The sequence below is a fragment of the Muntiacus reevesi genome, chromosome 2, assembly GCF_963930625.1.
Source record: "Muntiacus reevesi chromosome 2, mMunRee1.1, whole genome shotgun sequence".
Classification (NCBI taxonomy): Eukaryota; Metazoa; Chordata; class Mammalia; order Artiodactyla; family Cervidae; genus Muntiacus; species Muntiacus reevesi.
Window position 1 is genome coordinate 33,465,927 of NC_089250.1, and position 20,937 is coordinate 33,486,863.

The following is a 20,937-nucleotide window of genomic DNA, read 5'->3' on the forward strand; positions in this document are numbered from 1 at the left end:
GGTCACCTGGGGTCATGCTCCCGGCTCAGCTGTGCCTTCTTAATCCTTAGGCACCTCCAGCCAGAGGGAGCGTGGGGACCTCCAGTTACAAAGTGACGTGCTGAGGGCACTCAGAACTATCAAGCGGGCATGGGTGTCTTCCCAGTGTTAGTTTTACTTGCTGGCTGTTACTTGATTTACTAAATTTGCACAGTAAAGATGGATGGAGTTCTAATAATAAGCCATGAATTCTGTCTTGCCTTCTCACCAAATCCTTGTATTGACCCTAATTAATAGAATGGTAAGTGCCTTTTTATAATAAAAGATCACAGACATATTATGGTATAGAATATACCATTAGTGGGAACTCTTCAGGAGAAAAAAACACCAGTTTGAGAAATTTAAAGTTTGTCTGGGCTACTTAGTGGCTGGACTTTCAGTCTTGTGAGTATTTTTTGACCCATCTCCTCTGCATTGGGAATACTTTGGTAGGCAAGGCTAAAACTCCCTTTGTTTGGCGGTGGATTTTTGTGCTGTGTTTTTGTTTTTATTTTTAATGGAGCTATCATAACATTTTTGTTTGGTATGGAGTAGGAACTGGTCAAGATAGAGTCTTGGAACCTTCAGGTTTTTCTGATTGAAGGTAAAAAGAGTATGAGTATTTTCCTCCTCTAGTCAAGTTTCATTTTGACCAATATCATTAAAGTAAGCATTGCAGCATTATAAAAAGGATTTGAAAGTGATGGCCTTATTAAGGCCAGTATTCAAAACAAGGTCATCTGAGGCCACAGAATAGTTTGGCTCTTTGGATTATTTTAAAAACCAGAATATCACTTACTTTAAAATCTGTCATGTTTCTTCTGAGTTGAGGGTGGATCTTTAAGCGTTAAGATGAAAAATTTTCTTTCTTTGGATCATTTGCTGTTAAGAAATTGATTTTGGGGAGGGATTTTTCATCGTCCTGCCAAATTATCAGGCTAACGAGGACAAAGATTTGGTCTCATGTTCACGAATGCATCCTGAGCTAGGAGTCAGTTATTGTGCCTGCTACATAACACTTCATAACTCTGTACCTTTGATATAACTTGGAGATCATATTGTCTGATTATCCATACAAGACAGCATCAGGGTTGAACTGGGAGAGACTCCTTGGATGTTCTACCCCAGTGTTGTTATCAGTGTATGGCCTCCTTAAGTTAATAAAAACAGGAGCTCTTGAGTCTGATAGTTCTCAAGTCCGTTTAATCCCATGACATGCCACTTCTATCTGTATAGTGGGAATAGCAACACAGCATCTGTTTATTTAGTGCGAGTAGCTGCACTAAGATGAGATAAAGAAAAATTATGTATCTGATAATCTACTTGTACTCAGAATTTATACAGAATGCTTATAACTCAGTAATAAAAGGGACAGATAACCCAATTTAAAAATTGGCAAAGCTGAATAGACATTTCTCCAAAGAAGACTTACAAATGGCTAGAAAGCACATAAAAGATGTTCAACATCATTAGTCATGGGGTATGCAAATCACCACAGAAGATAGCAGCCACAGCCACTACCTGGCTATAATCAAAGATAGGTGATGAGAAGGGTTGATAAGAATGTGGAGAAGTTGGAATGTTCATACATTGCTGGTGGGAATGTATAATGGGGCAGCCACTTTGGGAAACAGCATGGTAGTTCTTTAAAGGTTAAAATGGGGAATTACCATGGTTACCCAGCAATTCCATTCCTATATACCTCAAAGAAATGAAAACATACATTCACACAAATACTTGTACATGAGTGTTCATGATGCAATTATTCCTAACAGTTAAAAAGTAGAGACAACCTAGATGTCCATCAAGTGATGAATAAACAAAATATATCATGCAATGGAATTTTATTCAGCAATAAAAAAGGAAAAATGCTGATACATACTGCAACATGGGTGACTCTCGAAACATCATTGTATATTCCTTGATTCTGTTTATACGAAATGTCTAGGATAGGCCAATCATAGGGACAGAAAGTAGATTAGTGGGCTAGGAGGCTTGAAGCAGGGTGATGTGTAAGGAGTTTCTTTTCGGGATGTTGAAAATGGTCAGAAATGGCTTGTGGTAATGGTTGTACAACTCTGAATATACTCAAGTCAATGAAGAGTGTACTTTTAAAGGGTGAATTGTAGAGTAGGTGAGTTACATCTCAATAAAGCTGTTAAAAAAAGAATAAATGAGGTAATACATAGGGATATACTTTGAGCTATTTGAGAAGATACTAGTAATATTATAGTTTGACTGTAAGCCTTTTAAATAGTAGCAGGATGACTTAGTTATTTTTCATCACTTGAAGGTCTGTGATTTTAGGCCATGACTCAACTTTATAAGGCCGTAACTCAGCAATATAAAATGTTGAAAATGTTGAAACATAAAATGAAAACTGCTTGGCTTACTATTTTTATTTAATAGGATTTTCTGAATCAGTTAATTGGCAATAAGTAGAATGTGTCATTAAGGAATTAGGTTTTAGAGTCATAAAATTTTAGAGCTGGAAGAAACTTCAGAAGTCATCTATTTGAGCTGCCCTTATATTGTTTCGTAAGTAAGAAAACTTGAGTCCTACAGAAGCTAACTGAGGTATCCGGTCACAGAGTTGACTAAGTGCTAGAACTGAGTCACTGTTCTTTGTTGATTATTGTTGTTTAGTTGCTAAGTCATGTCCAACTCTTTTGTGACCCCATGGACTGTAGCCCACCAGGCTTCTCTGTTCTTGGGATTTCCCAGGAAAGAATACTGGACTGGGTTGCCATTTGCTTCTCCAGGGAGTCTTATCAACTCAGGGATCAAACCCATGTCTCCTGCATTGGCAGTTGGATTGTTCACCACTGAGCCACCAGGGAAGCCCTCTCTGTTGATGACTGTTGGTTTTAGTGCTATTACAGTATCAGCAGCAGCTATTTAAATGCTTTCTTTGGTGACTTCCTTGGCGGTCCAATGTTTAGGACTCCACGCTTCCACTGCAGGGAGCAGGATTTGATCTCTGGTCCTGCAGAGCCATGGCAACCAACCCCCATACCCTCTTGTACATCAAAAAGCAAAAGAAAAAAAAAAAAAAAGAAAAAACCAGTAAATACTTCCTATTTATGTACTTTGCATTGTTGGGTACTTATATGTGTGTTATCTTGGTTAGTCTGCACAAGTCTGTGAAGATGATTTGTTTCACCTGTGTGTGAGGGTCCTGTTGCTGCTGTAACAAATGGAACAAAAAACATAATGACTTGAAACAGTGCAAATGAATTTTCTTCCAGTTCTGGAGGTCAGAAGCCTGAAATAGGTGTCCCTAAGGGTTGCTAGGTCTGCTTCCTTCCTATGAGGCTTTAGAGGAAGTCCGTCTTCTTGTCTTTTGCATCCTCTAGAGGCTGCCCGCACTTCCTTGGAACACCTCCTCTGTCCATCTTCAGCATCAGCAGGAACGGGTCTTTTGAATACGGTTCTCAGGTTCTGACTCTTCATCCCTCTTCCTTTTCAAACCCATCTCAATCACCCAGGATACTCTCCTTATTTTAAGGTCAGTTGTTGGGACTTGCGGTCTTAGTTCCCCTTGTTATGTAACCTACCATCTTCACAGGTTTCAGGGATTAGGATGTGGAAATTCTTGGGGGGAGGTGTCATCATTCTGCCTCTCACAATCTGTTATGTAGAGAGATTGAGGTTCAGAGAAGTTAGGTAAATAGTCCAGGGTTGCAACTCTTGTGTATGAAAGAGCTCGAGTTTAACCCAGTCTATTATGTAGCATATCTCTCACAATGACACGGTCTTTTCCAAAAATGCCATTTGATCCTTTTCCACAAATGCCATTAGGGTAAGTAGGATGGCTGACAGTTTTCAAAAGGTAAATAGCTATTTTTTCTTAAAATCAGATTTACTTTAGCAGTATCAAGAAATAGGTTGTATTACTATAAAGCAGTTAAAAGTGTGGTAGAGAATTCTATTTATTGATGTGGGAAAATCTTTATGACTCCTCGAGACTTTCAGTTCATTACCCCGTCTCCCCCCCACCATTTCTCTGTATTGCTGAGTTCCCTCGGTCATCAGTCCTTCCTTATCCAGCCTTCTCCCACCCCAGTTCAGTTCCTTACATGCGGATGCCCAGCATTCCTTTGCAGTCCTTTGATTTCCTCCTGTCTGGTAAATGCTCAGGACTGGATGAACCCCACTACCTGCCTGGTTTCGCGTTAATGATCCACTTGGCTGCTTCACAATTGTCAGCAGTCTTCCCTGGTGTCTTGTATCTCCCTGCCCACAAAGTCTGTCCTCCGGGCTTCCAGGCCTCTCACCCTCCTGTGCTGCTAGGCATCTGAGCAGTTCTCCATGCAGGGACCTCAGCTGCATAGTGCTTCCTTTTGGGAACCCTCTGCCTTTGTCACACCAGCCTTTCCTGCTTTCCTCCTTTTCCTTTCTGGCTGATTCTTCCACTTGTGCTTCACTTCTCAATGGAGTTCTTCAAGGGTTAGTCCTCTTTTTTACTCACCTTGCCCTTTTGGTTTAAAAATGATCTATTTGAGTAAGTCTTCTGTATTTATGTTTCTCACCCTCGGCACTAGTGACATTTGGGGTCGGATGACAGTCTGTTCCACGGCTGTCTTGTGCATTGCAAGATGTGTAGCAGCATCTCTGGCCTCTCCCCACTAGATGCCAATACACCTCCCTCTGTCCCGGGTGTGACAACCGGAAATGTCTCCACTCATTGCTGAGTGTCTCCTGGGGGACAGAATCACCCCCAGTTGAGAATCACTTATCAAGCCTGAAGTCCCTTCTGAGGATCAAAAGATAATGCATTTTTGGCAGCCTTGTGCATTTTGAATTCTCATAACAAATTTAACAGAACCAGAATGGACTTTTGTTGTTTCTGTGGATTTCCTGTCCTCTAGCTTTCCTCATTTCAGATCATTTATGACCTTGCAGGGCATTGGAGGTGGTTTGGCTTTTGTTCTGAGTGAACTTGTAAACCCTCAGTTTTGGGCTAAGAAATGGTAGGATCTCACCTAGGTCAGACCTTTGTTGAGAGTAGACCATGAGTTGGAGGGTTGAAGCAGGAAGACTAGTTCAGAAACCACCATGGTGATCCAGGTGAAAAGGTGGCAGGAGCTTGCACATGGTGGTAGAGGACATGGTAAGAAGTGGTATCTTCTTACATGCACCCTGATGTTCAAAGCAGAACTGTTCACAGTAGCCAAACAAGGAAGCAACCTAAATGTCCAACAACAGAGGAATGGATAAAGAAGATGTGGAATATGTGTATGATAGAATATTACTCGGTCATTAAAAAGAATGAAATAATGCCATTTGCAGCAACATGGATAGACCTAGAGAGTGTCATACAGAGTGAAGTAAATCAGAGAAAAACAAAGTCAGAAAGTAAATTATCAGTTGTATGTGGAATCTAGAAAAATGATACAGATAAATATATTTGCAAAGCAGAAATAGAGATATAGAATAGAGAACAAATTTATGGTTGCCAAGGGGGAAGGGGGAGTAGGATGAATTGGAAGACTGGGATTGACATATACACACTACTATGTATGAAATAGATAACTAATGAGAACCAACGGTATAGCACAGCACAGAGAACTCTACTCAATGGTCGGGTGGTGACCTAAATGGAAAGGAAACCTAAAAAAGAGGGGAGGCATGTACACATACAGCTGGTTCAGTTTTCTGTATAGCAGAAACTAGCACAAACATTGTAAAGCAACTATACTCCAATAAAAATTAATAAAAAAGAAGTGGTATCTTTTGTTGAAGCCTTAAGTACCAGTAGCCTTGAGAAGAGGAATGCATTGTGTCATCATGAGATTAATATCTTCGTGTGATTTGTTTATCATGTTTTCTAAGATCTCAGAGGAAGCAGATGTTGGTGGATCAGAGTAAGAAGAGAGTAGCAAGAGCCCAGGCACTTACATGTTTACTGTCCTCAATATGTACCTTAAAATATTCTTAATTCTGAATTCTATTATAGAGGGTGTGGCTGTCTCAGGGCCATCTCTTAAAAGAGTGCAGAGGATTCCTGCTCCAGCCGCTCCTGTCCCAACCTTGTGATGTGGTGGAATTTGAATTGAAATGGGTGAGGCATTGGGATGAAAGGGAATTCCCTGGCTGCATCTTAGCAAAGGGATGGGAGTAGGACTGGAAGAGGGAGGTTAATGATTTATGTGAATGTTTATGCACATCATGTCTTTATCAGGTCCAGCTAGTATCAAGAGCTAAATATGTTTAAAATCACATTTTATGACAAACCCACAGCAAAAATTATCCTCAGTGGTGAAAAATTGAAAGCATTTCCCTTAAAGTCAGGAACAAGACAAGGGTACTCACTCTTACCACTAGCATTCAGTGTAGTTTTGGAAGTTTTGTCCATAGCAATCAGAGCAGAAAAAGAAATAAAATGAATCCAAATAGGAAAAGAAGAAGTAACACTCTTCACTGTTTGCAGACGACATGATCCTCTACATAGAAAACCCTAAAGACTCTACCAGAAAATTACTAGAGCTAATCAATGAATATAGTAAAGTTGCAGGATATAAAATTAACGCACAGAAATCCCTTGCATTCCTATACACTAACAATGAGAAAACAGAAAGAGAAATTAAGGAAACAATACCATTCACCATTGCAACAAAAAGAATAAAATACTTAGGAGTATATCTGCCTAAAGAAACAAAAGACCTATATACAGAACACTATAAAACACTGATGAAAGAAATCAAAGAGGACACAAATAGATGGAGAAATATACCATGTTCATGGATTGGAAGAATCAATATTATGAAAATGACTATACTACCCAAAGCAATCTATAGATTCAGTGCAATCCCTATCAAGCTACCAATGGTATTCTTCACAGAACTAGAACAAATAATTTCACAATTTGTATGAAAATACCAAAAAACTTCGAATAGCCAAAGCAATCTTGAGAAAGAAGAATGGAACTGGAGGAATCAACCTGCCTGACTTCAGGCTCTACTACAAAGCCATAGTCATCAAGACAGTGTGGTACTGGCACAAAGACAGAAATATAGATCAGTGGAACAAAACAGAAAGCCCAGAGATAAATCCACACACCTATGGACACGTTATCTTTGACGAAGGAGGCAAGACTGGACAACGGAAAAAAGACCACCTCTTTAACAAATGGTGCTAGGAAAACTGGTCAACCACTTGTAAAAGAGTGAAACTAGAACACTTTCTAACACCATACACAAAAATAAACTCAAAATGGATTAAAGATCTAAATGTAAGACCAGAAACTATAAAACTCCTAGAGGAGAACATAGGCAAAACACTCTCCGACATAAATCACAGCAAGATCCTCTATGACCCACCTCCCAGAATATTGGAAATAAAAGCAAAACTAAACAAACGGGACCTAATGAAACTTAAAAGCTTTTGCACAACAAAGGAAACTATAAACAAGGTGAAAAGACAGCCTTCAGAATGGGAGAAAATAATAGCAAACAAAGCAACAGACAAAGGATTAATCTCAAAAATATACAAGCAACCCCTGGAGCTCAATTCCAGAAAATAAATGACCCAATCAAAATATGGGCCAAAGAACTAAACAGACATTTCTCCAAAGAAGACATGCAGATGGCTAACAAACACATGAAAAGATGCTCAATATCACTCATTATCAGAGAAATGCAAATCAAAACCTCAATGAGGTACCATTACACGCCAGTCAGGATGGCTGCTATTCAAAAGTCTACAAGCAATACATGCTGTGTGGAGAAAAGGGAACCCTCTTACACTGTTGGTGGGAATGCAAACTAGCACAGCCACTATGGAGAACAGTGTGGAGATTTCTTAAAAAACTGGAAATAGAACTGCCATATGACCCAGCAGTCCCACTCCTGGGCATACACACCGAGGAAACCAGAACTGAAAGAGACACGTGTACCCCAGTGTTCATCGCAGCACTGTTTATAATAGCCAGGACATGGAAGCAACCTAGATGTCCATCAGCAGATGAATGGATAAGAAAGCTGTAGTACATATACACAATGGAATATTACTCAGCCATTAAAAAGAATACATTTGAATCAATTCTAATGAGATGGATGAAACTGGAGCCCATTATACAGAGTGAAGTAAGCCAGAAAAATAAACACCAGTACAGCATACTAACGCATATATAAGGAATTTAGAAAGATGGTAATGATAACCCTATATGCAAGACAGAAAAAGAGACACAGATATATAGTACAGACTTTTGGACTCTGTGGGAAAAGGTGAGGGTGGGATGATCTAAGAGAATAGCATTGAAACATGTATATTATCAAGTGTGAAACAGATTGCCAGCCCAGGTTGGATGCATGAGACAAGTGCTCAGGGCTGGTGCACTGGGAACACCCAGAGGGATGGGAAGGGGAGGGAGGTGGGAGGGGGGTTCAGGATGGAGAATATAATGTAAATCCATGGCTGATTCTTGTCAATGTATGACAAAAACCACTACAATATTGTAAAGTAATTAGCCTCCAACTAATAAAAATAAATAAAAAAAATAAAATCACATTTTAGAGAAAGGAATAGAGTGTACTCTTTATTGGATTTGTGAAAAAAAATCATTAACTCAAAAATTATAGCAATGACAAACTCCCCATAAGAAAGATCACAAGTTTGAATATATAAAATTTAATTCTTCTTCACAATGAAAAAAATAATATAACAGACAGGAGGAAATGCCCATATCAAGTGTGACTGAGGGCTAATAGCTGTAATACCTGAAGGATTCTGTCAAACTTAAAGAGAAAAAATAATGTCAAGATTTAGTATATTAGTGGATAGAGAATTTTAGCAGATTAATAAGAAATACAGTTAGTGATAAAAATGGGTAATCAAAGAAATGCATTTTAAATCAGCCTTGAGTTATCCCTTCTTATCTCTCAGGAGTATTGGAAATTCAGATAACTCCCTGTTCTAGTGAGGTTTTAAGGGACTGGGGCCATTTGCTTTTTGCTGTTTCTTGTGCTGTAGCTACTACCTGCTGCTGCTTTGCCCTCAACATGACACAGTGATTTCAGACTCCTGTCTTGTCCTCTCTCGTGCCTTCCTACTGAGCTCTTCCCTGGAGAGCAGATGGGAGGGGTCCTCCCACCCTTGCCAGTGCTGCTGCTGAACTGCCCTCTGAGTGGGCTGTGTGAGTCACCCCTACCACTTGTCTGGGGTTTCTTGAGCTTAGGGCTGGGCACTTGTGCCTCAGAGCCTTGTACACAGTAGTTGTTCAATAAAGGGTGAATGAAAGGATTGAAATTTGGTGAATGTTTTAACGGACTACAGTTTGTTTTAATGGACAGTCGTGTTAGTTCCATCATTCTAATACGATCGCTGTAATTATAAGTATAATTTATGGCCAAATTTTGTAACCAAATGCAAAATGGTATATTTAGCATGATTTCAGCTGCATTTGAAAGCTATTATAATATGGGATTACCATGTACACAATAGGCACACATTGCTATATATAAAAGAGGTACTCACCAAGGACCTACTTTATAGCACAGGGAACTCTACATCAATACTCTGTAATAACTTATATGGGAAAGGAATCTGAAAAAGAATATATATATTATATATATCTGAATCATTTTGCTGTGCATGTGAAAGTAACACAACACTGTAAATCAACTATCTTCCAGTATAAAATAAAAAAATTTTTAATGCTTTAAAAAAGTAATATACAAAATGAAAATGGAAAGATTTTAAATTGTAGGTAAAATTTAGTTTTTTATTTTCTATATAAAGATAAGTCTTTGATCTTTATGACAAGATGTATAATTTTAAAAAATCAGCTGGCTGACTTGAACCCCTCTTCTCCCTGTCAAAGGCTAAACTCTTCGTCCTGTCCCATCATCTAGTATATGTATCAGGAAACAACTAGGCCTCCTAGGTCTCCAGACATATTTGAACTCTTACTGTGCCTGGATGTATACAGCTTGAGAGAGATTTTCATTAAAAATTAAAAAAAAATTCCTTCTTGTCAGTATATATATGGTACTTAGTACTTTGTAGTTTATAAAGTATGTATTTGCATTATCAATGACCAGTTTTATAGCTTTTGATGATGTCAGGTGTAAATGGCAATTGACTTTTTTTTTTTTTAACAGTTTAAGAAATCATTTTACTTATTTATTTTTGACTGTACTTGGTCTTTGTTGCTGTGTGGGCTTCCCTCAAGTTGTAGCGATCAGGGGCTACTCTCTTATTTGTGGTGCTCAGGCTCCTCATTGTGGTGGCCTCTCTTGTTGCAGAGCACAGGCTCTAGGTCATGGGGGCTTTAGTAGTTGCGGCTCCTGGACTCTAGAGCACAGGCTCAGTAGTTGTGGTGCTTAGACTTAGTTGCTCCGAGGCATACGGAATCTTCCCGGATCAGTGTTTGAACCCGTGTCTCTGGCATTGGCAGGGGGACTCTTTACCACTGGACCACCAAGGAAGCCTGGCACTTGACTTCGGTAACAGGTTTTGAGTATCTATTAATGCTGTCTGCTAATGCTTGAGATACAGGATGCCTTTAGGGAAGCCCTTGTCTGGCAGGAAAGATAGACAGCCAGCATCAGTATGGAGATTATGACAAGGAGACAGGAGAAGGGTAGTTCTCAATCTTCTATTTATTTTTGCATCCTTTCCCATGTGACCCTTTCTGTGATCATCCCTAGATTATACATTGCAAAATAGATAAGACAAGCTTTACATTATGTGCAGCTCCACCCAACCTGCCACATGGTCTATCTCAAAATTCATAGCTGTACAACTGAATGTCTCATCTTATATTCTGGGGGACAGTTGATGGTTAGAGGAATGAGATGGGCTAAGAGGTCATCACAGTGTTCTAGACAAGAGATGATGGCTTACATTAGAGCAGAGATAACAGAGATGGATCGGAGAAGACAATGGCACCCCACTGCAGTACTCTTGGCTAGAAAATCCCATGGATGGAGGAGCCTGGTAGGCTGCGGTCCATAGGGTCGCTAAGAGTCGGACACGACTGAGCGTCTTCACTTTCACTTTTCACTTTCATGCTTTGGAGAAGGAAATGGCAACCCACTCCAGTGTTCTTGCCTGGAGAATCCCAGGGATGGGGGAGCCTGGTGGGCTGCCGTCTATGAGGTCGCACAGAGTCGGACATAAGTGACTTAGCAGCTTAGCAGCAACAGACATAGATGGGAAGGAGTGTATCTGGGACACGTTCCTATGTAGACTTAGTGACAGCTTTGATATGTGAGGGTAGGGAGAATGAGGAATTGTGGATCAGTGCTTCTCAAATCTTAGTGTGAATGTGAATTGCCTGGGGATTTTGTTGAAAGGTAGATTCTGATTCAGCAGGTCTGAGGTGGGGCCACAGATTTTGGGTTTCCAGGAGATGAGCACCATTGTTGGTCCATGGGCCAGTCATTAAGTGGCAAGGGTGAGTTAACTTAAGTGTCAAGCTCCAGTGACTGGAAGATGATGTGAATATCTCAGATGGGAAACACTGGAGGAAAGAAAGTTTGAGGAGGATCTGGAAGATGGAATGAAGTCCTTGTGGGTCATTCAGGTTGAAAATTATAGATAGCTGAAAATTTGGAGCTTCAGCATAAGAGAGAGTGTTAGGCCTAGAGATACAAATTTGGAAATCAGTTACAGTTAAGTAAAGGCACAAGAATGAACATTACCTGCAAGAAAGAGATAAAGGTATTATTAGAAAATGTGCTTATTCCTGTTTGCTAGAATTTTAATGTTCCATTTAAGTTACTTTATTAACCAGCAACGGGAAAGAAATTAGATAGCTGAGCCTCCTGCATGTGAACCAGCTGTGGGTATAAATTCAGAAGTGGACAGATCTTCTTTGGAAAATCCCTTTAATCTTCTGTTTTGACCGTAGATCAGGTTAACTCTTGCTTGCTGTGCTGCTTCTGTTTAGTTGCTAGGTCACATCTGACTCTTTGCAACCCCATGGACTGTAGCCTGCCAGGCTCCTCTGTCCGTGGAATTCTCCAGGCAAGAATATTGGAATGAGTAGCCATTCCTTTCTCAAGGGGATTTTCCCAACCCAGGGATCGGACGCAGGTCTCCTGCGTGGCAGGCAGATTCTTTGCCACTGAGTGGGAAACATGAAAAGTGGGTAGAGTGCATTGTGATGAAACAGTGGTGGGGAGGGGTAGCAGGGACCCGTGACTCAGTGGGAGGACACAGGACAGCTTTCCTGTGGAAGTAGCATTTAGACTGAGACCAGCAGGCTGAGTGGAGGTGATCATGAGGAGGACAGGAAGGATATGACAGCGGTGACTTGGAGGGGAGAAGGCCCTGCAGGTTGAAGGAGCACGGTGTGTCTGGACTGCAGAGAGATGAGGCTGGAGAGGATCCACGACAAGGCCCATTCCCTTGGGACTTGGTCGAGGGAGGGTGGAGGGAGAAAATGATGTATTTTCCAAAGGAAAAAGTGGTTCAAACAATAGTCCTATGCATATGGTTTTATAAGGCTTTTATGGACTGGCCTAGTAATGGAATGACTCATAGAAACATGGTTCCCATTGGAAAATGTTTTTGGCTTCAAAAATTTAATTTAACTTGCAATTTTTTTTTCACTGTTTGGAAACTACTTGCATAGGCACATACCTAGTGCTGTTTGTTTTTTGTGTTCCAACCTGCTTTCTCTGGTATTTATCTGTATGGCTACAGTGTTGACTTTATACCCTCTGATAGGAATCAAAAGTATCATTCCGCAGATCAAGGAACAGATTTAGAAAATATATGGAAATAAAAATAGAAATCTTATTACAAATTGTTTGGTTTTCAGAGTTTGTCCTTTAAAGTTAAGGATTCCTCTGTAAACTGTATTTGTATAGTGTTGTGTATATGAAAATATGAAAAGTGAAACTGACATGAAAACTGTTATAAACAGAAAGAGAGATTGGTATAGCTTCTTTATTGAAGTCAGATGGAATGCTGAAGGTAAACAGTACATGGGTAAAATACCTACCTTTTAAAAATACTTTAATAACCATGAACTTTAGCTTATCATCATCAAAATTATCATCATTATTGTCATTACTGGCTATTGTTATCACTAGAAATACTAGATTTTTTAAAGCAGAAAAGAGCTGTTAAGGTCAGTCCCTTTATAAACTAGAACTACATGAGCTTCATTTTGTTTAATAAGTGAAACTTTAGGCTGAAACTCCTTCAGATTCCCAGGTCTTCAATTGGCTAAGACAGTAAAGAACTTGCCTGCAATGCAGGAGGCTCAGGTTCGCTTCCTGGGTTGGGAGGATCCTCTGGAGAAAGGACTGGTCTCTAATAGGCAAAGTTAATTTCATTTACACCCATCTTGTGAAAATCTTTCTTTCTATATCAGAATGCTTTCAGCTGGTAAATAACAGGACAGTCAGTTGTAAATGGCTTAAAAAATAAGTAATAATCTCATATAAATAGCACTCTGAAAGAAAGATGGTTTTGTAGGTTCATGTAGCAGCTAACTGCTGTCATTGGGCTCTTGGGAGGTTTCTGTCTTTCTGTTCTGCCATCATGCATGAGTTAGCCTTTGTCCTCTAGCTAACTTGTTCCTTTCTGGTCTCAAGGTAGCAGACAGCTTTAGCGCCAAGATTTACATCTTTGTATCAAAGTATCCAAGACTGTAACAAAAGGTGTCTCTTGTCTTAATTCTGCTGCTATAACAAAATGCTGTGTAGTGGCTTAAACTACAGACATTGTATGTCTCACAGTTCTAGAGTCTGGAAAGTCCAGGATCAAGGTGCCTGAAGATTTGACTCTTCATGAGCTTGCAGACAGCTCTCTCTTTTCTAGTTTCCTCACATGGTAGAGAGGAGAAACACCTCTCCACCTGGTCTCTTATTTTATATGGACGGTGAAATTAAAAGATGCTTACTCCTTGGAAGGAAAGTTATGACCAACCTACACAGCATATTAAAAAGCAGAAACATTACTTTGTCCACAAAGGTCCGTGTAGCCAAGGCTATGGTTTTTCCAGTAGTCATGTATGGATGTGAGAGTTGAACTATAAAGAAAGCTGAGTGCTGAAGAATTGCTGCTGTTGAACTGTGGTGTTGGAGAAGACTCTCGAGAGTTCCTTGGACTGCAAGGAGATTCAACTAGTCCATCCTAAAGGAGATCAGTCCTGGGTATTCATTGGAAAGCCTGATGTTGAAGCTGAAACTCCAATACTTTGGCCACCTGATTTGAAGAGCTGACTCATTTGAAAAGACCCTGATGCTGGGAAAGATTGAAGGCAGAATAAAGGAATGACAGAGGATGAGATGGTTGGATGGCATCACCGACTCAATGGACATGAGTTTGGGTAAATTCTGGGAGTTGGTGATGGACAGGGAGGCCTGGCTTGCTGCAGTTCATGGAGTTGCAAACAGTCAGACAGGACTGAGCGACTGAACTGAACTGAATATCATTATGGGACTCCATGCTCATAACCTAATGAACCCTGATAGCCTCCAAAGACCTCACTTCCACATACCATTACAGTGGGGATTAGGGCTTTAACATATGGTCTTGGGGGGACACAGACATTCAGACCTTAGCATCTTTGTTTCTTTTTTGAAAAAAAAAAAAAAATTTATCGGAGTAAAGTTGCTCCAGTGGTCATGTACAGTTGTGAGAGCTGGACCATAAAGGAGATAGAGCACCAAAGAATTGATGTCATTGAACTGTGGTGCTGGAGAAGACTCCTGAGAGTCCCTTGGGCAACAGAGAGATCAAACCAGTCAATCTTAAGGGAAATCAACCCTGTATACTCATTGGAAGGATTGATGCTAAAGCTGAAGCTCCAGTATTTTGGTCACGTGATCTGAACAGATGACTCACTGGAAAAGACCCTGATGCTGGGAAAGACTGAGGACAGAAGGAGAAAAGGGCGTCAGAGGATGAGATGGCTGGATGGCCTCACCAACTCAATGGACATGAGTTTGAGCAAACTCCAGGAGACAGTGAAGGCCAGGGGACCCTGGCATGCTGCAGTCCATGGGGTTGCAAAGAGTTGGACATGACTGGGCAACTAAACAACAGCATAGTTGCTTTACAATGCTGTGTTAGTTTCTGCAGTATAGTAAAGTGAATCAGCTCTATGTTTACATATACCCCCTCTTTTTTGGATTTCCTTCCCATTTAAGGAATGACCTTTGTTTTTGTTTTTTTAATTTATTTTTAATTTGAGGGAAATTGCTTTACAATATTGTGTTGGTTTTTTCCATGCAACAACGTGAATCAGCCATAATTACATGTATATCACCTCCTCTTTGAGTCTGCCTTCCCTGCCTCCATCCCACACCTCTAGGTCATCACAGGGCACCAGGCTGGGCTCCCTGTGTTATGTAGCAACTCCTCACCAGCTATCTGCTTTACACATGGTCATAGCATCTTCCTTATATCTTTTTCGTTGTTACTGTTAAAATATTTATTTGCTGTGCCTGGTCTTAATTGCGGCACGTGAGATCTTTAGTTGTGGCATGTGAACTCTCAGTTGCAGCATGGAGGATCTAGTTCCCTGACCAGAGTTCAAACCCTGGGCCCACTGCATTGGGAGTGCAGAGTCTTAGCCACTAGATCACCAGGGAAGTCCCTTATGTCTTTTTATCAGAGTGAAAAAAAGAAGCCTCCCAGAAGACTTGACTTTACTAGCCAAATCTACATCCTATATCCCATTTCTAAACCAGTCAGTGGCAGGGGGTACAAAAGTCCTGTGATTGGCTTTGGCTACTCAGGATTCATGGTCCCCCCACCCTCCTCCTCGAGAAGAACACAATTAGTATTCTGTTATCCTGGATGGAAACTGAGAAGCCCAGCTTCTCAGTCTGGGCTCTGAATCTGTTCCCGCCTCTTGGAGGACCTTATTCTGTTGATCATTTTTTACTCATCTTTAGTTCTAGTCTGTATTCTCTTTGTCGTCAAGCTTATTGGAAGAAGGGTCTATGTGTGCTGTCTCCATTTCTTTTCCTCCAGTTTATTCCTTAAATCTCCTGTAACCTGAGTTCTGCTGCTCCTCATAATAGACCTCCCCTCTGTCATGATCAGTGCCTACCCATTGCCCAGGCCTTTGCCAGCATCATTAACTAGTGTTGGGTGAGACCAGAGCTTCTCCAGATTCTCCAGGTTTAGTGTGTAACCAGAATCATTTGGAGGGTGATATAAGTACAGACCCCTGGTTTCCATCCTGAGTTTCTGAGTCAGTTAAGTCAGTTAAGCTGGGGCTTGTAGAACTGAGCTTACTTAACCTCTCTGGTGGTTTTCCGGTAGTCATGTATGGATGTGAGAGTTGGACTATAAAGAAAGCTGAGTTCCAAAGAATTGATGCTTTTGAACTGTGGTGTTGGAGAAGACTCTTGAGAGTCCCTTGGACTGCAAGGAGATCAAACCAGTTCATCCTAAAGGAAATCAGTCCTGAATATTGATTGGAAGGACTGATGCTGAAGCTGAAACTCCAATGATTTGGCCACCTGATTCGAGCAGCTGACTCATTGGAAAAGACCCTGATGCTGGGGGTAAGATTAAAGTTGGGAGGAGAAGGGGACGACAGAGGATGAGATGGTTGGGTGGCATCACCAACTTGATAGACATGAGTTTGAGTAGACTCTGAGAGTTGGTGATGGCCAGGGAAGCCTGGAGTGCTCCTGTTCTTGGAGTAACAAAGAATTGGATACGACTGAGCGACTGAACTGAACTGAACCTCTCTGGGGACATTTGATATGGATTTTACTAACTACCGCCTTCTTTCTGAGTTTCAGAACTCAAAATGACTCTCAGACCTGCAGTTCTTATTCCTCCTGTGTTCTCCTTCTCTTCTTAAAATTGATGAATGGCAGTGTTCTTTTTCTCAAGTAGGAAACCTGAAACTCATTGTAATTCTTTATTCTTCCTTACCCCCATCTGCAGTCAGCTCATGTTCCACATTTTAAATATCCCTTGAGCGCATCCTTTTGTCTGCCTCTTTATCATCTCTGCTTTAGTTTGAGCCATTTCTTTTCATCCGTGTTGCTATCATGCTCTCCAGAAGTGCTTGTCTAGCTCCAATCTCAGACTTTCTGGTGTTTATACCTCATACTTTTGCACAGTGAGTTTTTAAAAAAGATACAAGCCTAATCACATTATTCCTGAGCTCAAAATTCTTTGGCCTCCCACACCTTCCAGATAAAATCCAGACTCCCTCCTATGCAGGCTGCTGCTGCTAAATCACTTCAGTCATGTCCAACTCTGTGCAACCCATAGAGCTCACCATAGAGCTGTCTCATAGTAGCCCACCAGGCTCCCCTGTCCCTGGGATTCTCCAGGCAAGAACACTGGAGTGGGTTGCCATTTCCTCCTCCAATGCTTGAAAGTGATAAGTGAAAAGTGAAAGTGAAGTCGCTCAGTCGTGTCCAACTCTTAGCGACCCCATGGACCGCAGCCTACCAGACTCCTCTATCCATGGGATTTTCCAGGCAGGAGTACTAGAGTGGGGTGCCATTGCCTTCTCCGCCCATGCGAACAGAGGGCTTCAAAACTGGGTCTCAGCCTGCCTGTCTAATGTTTGTTCTTCTTCCTCCTCCACTCTTCCTGGGCTTTAGGACTGAACTGGCCTTGATTCTGAGTTCTCTTGGGCTTTTGGACCTTTGCCTGAAACACTTCTTTTTCTCCCTTTAGTGCTTATCTTCCAGAACTTAGCTCAGGGTTACCTCTCCTATTGCCCCACTTCCCTGGTTCCTTTTCTGTCCCTGGAAATTAGATGCTCCTTTTCTGTACAGCCATGAGGTATGTAAATTGTACTCATTTAGCTGTTAAACACACTACTCAGTTCTGGAGGTCTATTTGGTGCTTGTCCTCTTCTAGACTATGATTTCTTTAAGGGCAAAGATTGTACTTTTCTTCTTTCTTAATATAGCTTCTAACATCATAATTAATCAATGTTTGTTGAGTGATTGAATGTTAAAGACTATTTTCAGTGATAGAAGCTGGTCATAATACCTAGTCTGGAAAAGTTAGGACCTGCTCTGAGGAACACTTTGAGGGTGACAAAAACACTGTAGACTGCACATCTAGTTGGATTTGTTTGAGATTCTGGAGGAATTGGTATTTCTTAGAGTCTGTGACAGAGTGGACATGGGAGTTGGTGATGTATTATAGCAATCACTTCAATGATGTTGCCATTTTCATTTACTTTATAACTTGGGTGAAATCTGGAAATAAAATTGCTGTTAAGAGATCTTTAGCATATTCAGAACTCTGTCCAGGAAGACAGAAACATATGATTCCAAACTTTCCTCATATACCTATGTCTGTATCTGTGTTTATTTATATAGACATATTTGTTTATTTCCTTGTTCTTTGAGAAGTTTATGCAAACTTAAACTGTGGTTGTCACAAGCTGCCATCTTTGTGATAGATAAATTTTGTTTCTAAGTTTTAGATGACACCACCCTTATGGCAGAAAGTAAAGAAGAACTAAAGAGCCTCTTGATGAAAGTGAAAGAGGAGAGTGAAAAAGTTGGCTTAAAGCTCAACATTCAGAAAACTAGGATCATGGCATCTGGTCCCACCACTTTACGACAAATAAATGGGGAAACAGTGGCAACAGTGGCTGACTTTATTTTTCTGTGCTCCAAAATCACTGCAGATGGTGATTGCAGCCATGAAATTAAAAGACACTCCTTGCAAGGAAAGTTATGACGAACCTAGACAGCATATTACAAAGCAGAGACATTACTTTGCCAGCAAAGGTCCGTCTAGTCAAGGCTATGGTTTTTCCAGTGGTCATGTATGGATGTGAGAGTTGCACTGTAAAGAAAACTGAGTGCAGAAGAATTGATGCTTTTGAACTGTGGTGGTGAAGAAGACTCTTGAGAGTTCCTTTGACTGCAAGGAGAACCAACCAGTCCATCCTAAAGGAGATCAGTCCTGGGTGTTCATTAGAAGGCCTGATGTTGAAGCTGAAACTCCAATACTTTGGCCACCTGATTTGAAGAGCTGACTCATTTGAAAAGACCCAGATATTGGGAAAGATCGAAGGCGGGAGGAGAAGGGGACGACAGAGGATGAGAGGGTTGGATGGCATCACTGACTCAATGGACATGGGTTTGGGTGGACTCCAGGAGTTGGTGATGGACAGGGAGGCCTGGCATGCTGCAGTTCACGAGGTCGCAAAGAGTCGGACATGACTGAGTGACTGAACTGAAGTTTTAGAAATTGAATATTTAATTGACCATAAATGTATTATGGTTTTCATTTGTATTTCCCTAGTGACAAATGACATTGAGCATCTTCTCATGTGTTTGTTAGCCATTTGTAAATCTTTGGAGAAGTGCCTATTCCAGTCCTTTGCTAATTTAAAAGTTTTAAATTATGAAAATAAATTTGATTATATAATTGTTTACCTTTTTATTACAGATTTACAAGTTCATTATAACTGATACAAGTCCCTCTTCAGGTATGTGATTTATGATTGTTTACTCCTGTCTGTGTTTTTCCCCCACTTTCTTTATAGTATCATTTGCAGCACAAAAGATTTTAATTTAGATGTGTCCCAATTAATCTACTTTTTTGTCACTTATACTTATGTTATCATATTTAACAAACCATTGCCTAACGCAAGACCATAAAGAACTACTGCTCTTTTGTCTTCTCATAGTTTTGTAGTTCTAGCACTTAATTTGAACTCTCAGACTTATTTCTAATTAATTTTTATGCAAGAAAATGTCCACCATTGTTATTATTTTTTGCATGTGGATACTCAGTCTTCCCTACACCATTTGTTGAAGAGACTGTACTTTGCCATTTAATTGTTTTGGATGGCACAGTTTGTCAAAATAGATTATAAATATAGGAGTTTATTTCTGAATTCTTAATTCTCTTCCATTGTTTTATATATTTGTCCTTGTGTCAGTACCATACTGTATTGATCACTGCAACTATATAGTAAGTTTTCAAATTGGGATATGTGAATCTTCCAACTCTGTTCTTCTTTTTTTAAGCTTGTTTGGCTATTCTGAGTTCTTTGCATATCTGAATTGGTTTTTGGATCAGTTTTTTCTTAAATAGCTGCAGGAAAAGGCAGCTTGGATCATAGTAGTAATTGTGCTGAATATATAAATGAATCGGGAGTATTGACATCCAAACAATATTAATTCTTAATAACCCAGGAATATAGCATGTTTTGTCTATAATTTCCCTGACAATGTTTTGTAGTTTCCAGTTGAGTGAGTCTTATACTATTTTTGTTAAATATATGCCTTCTGAGTACTTTATTCTTTTTGATGTGATTGTAAATGCGGCTGTTTTCTTAATTTCATTCTTTCACTTTTGATTTGGTCATTACCGTTGTATGCAAATAGATTGAATTTGTATTTTATTCTTGGATCCTGCAACCTTGCTGAACCTGGTTACTTGTGTTTAATTTTTTATAGTAGATTCCTTAGAATTTTCTACAAAACCATGTTATCTCTGAATTGTTGTTGTTTAGTCTCTCAGTTGTGTCTGACTCTTTGCGACCCAATGAACTGCAGCATGCCAGGCTTCCCTGTCCTTCACCAACTCCCAGAGCTTGCTCAAACTCATGTCCATCAATTCATTGATGCCATCCAACATCATCCAACATCTCATCCTCTGTCATCCTCTTCTTCTCCCACCTTCAGTCTTTCCCAGCATCAGAGTTTTTTCCAGTGAGTCAGTTCTTCACATCAGGTGGCCAAAACATTGGAATTTCAACTTCAGCATTAGTCCTTCCAATGAATATTCAGGACTGATTTTCTTTAGGATTGAATGGTTTGATCTCCTTGCAGTCCAGTCCAGGGGACTCTCAAGAGTCTTCTCCAACACTACAATTCAAAAGCATCAATTCTTTGGCACTCAGCTTTCTTTATAGTCCAACTCTCACATCTGTATATGACTACTGGAAAAACCATAGCTTTGACTAGACAGATCTTTGTTGGCAAAGTAATATCTCTGCTT

The 20,937-nt window shown here is 40.3% G+C and overlaps 1 protein-coding gene across 8 annotated transcripts in view; it reads left to right on the forward strand.

Moving 5' to 3' along the window:
• The window catches only part of ZNF438 (zinc finger protein 438), a 185,082-nt gene that overhangs the window by 26,567 nt on the left and 137,578 nt on the right, over nt 1-20,937 (forward strand). For 5 of the 8 annotated variants that reach the window (XM_065921222.1, XM_065921225.1, XM_065921223.1 and 2 more), the window contains exon 2: nt 19,378-19,417. The exons of the other annotated variants lie outside the window; for them this stretch is intronic. The gene's annotated coding sequence lies outside the window, so the exon portion shown is untranslated. The remainder of the gene's footprint in view (nt 1-19,377; nt 19,418-20,937) is intronic. 8 annotated transcript variants of the gene reach the window in all.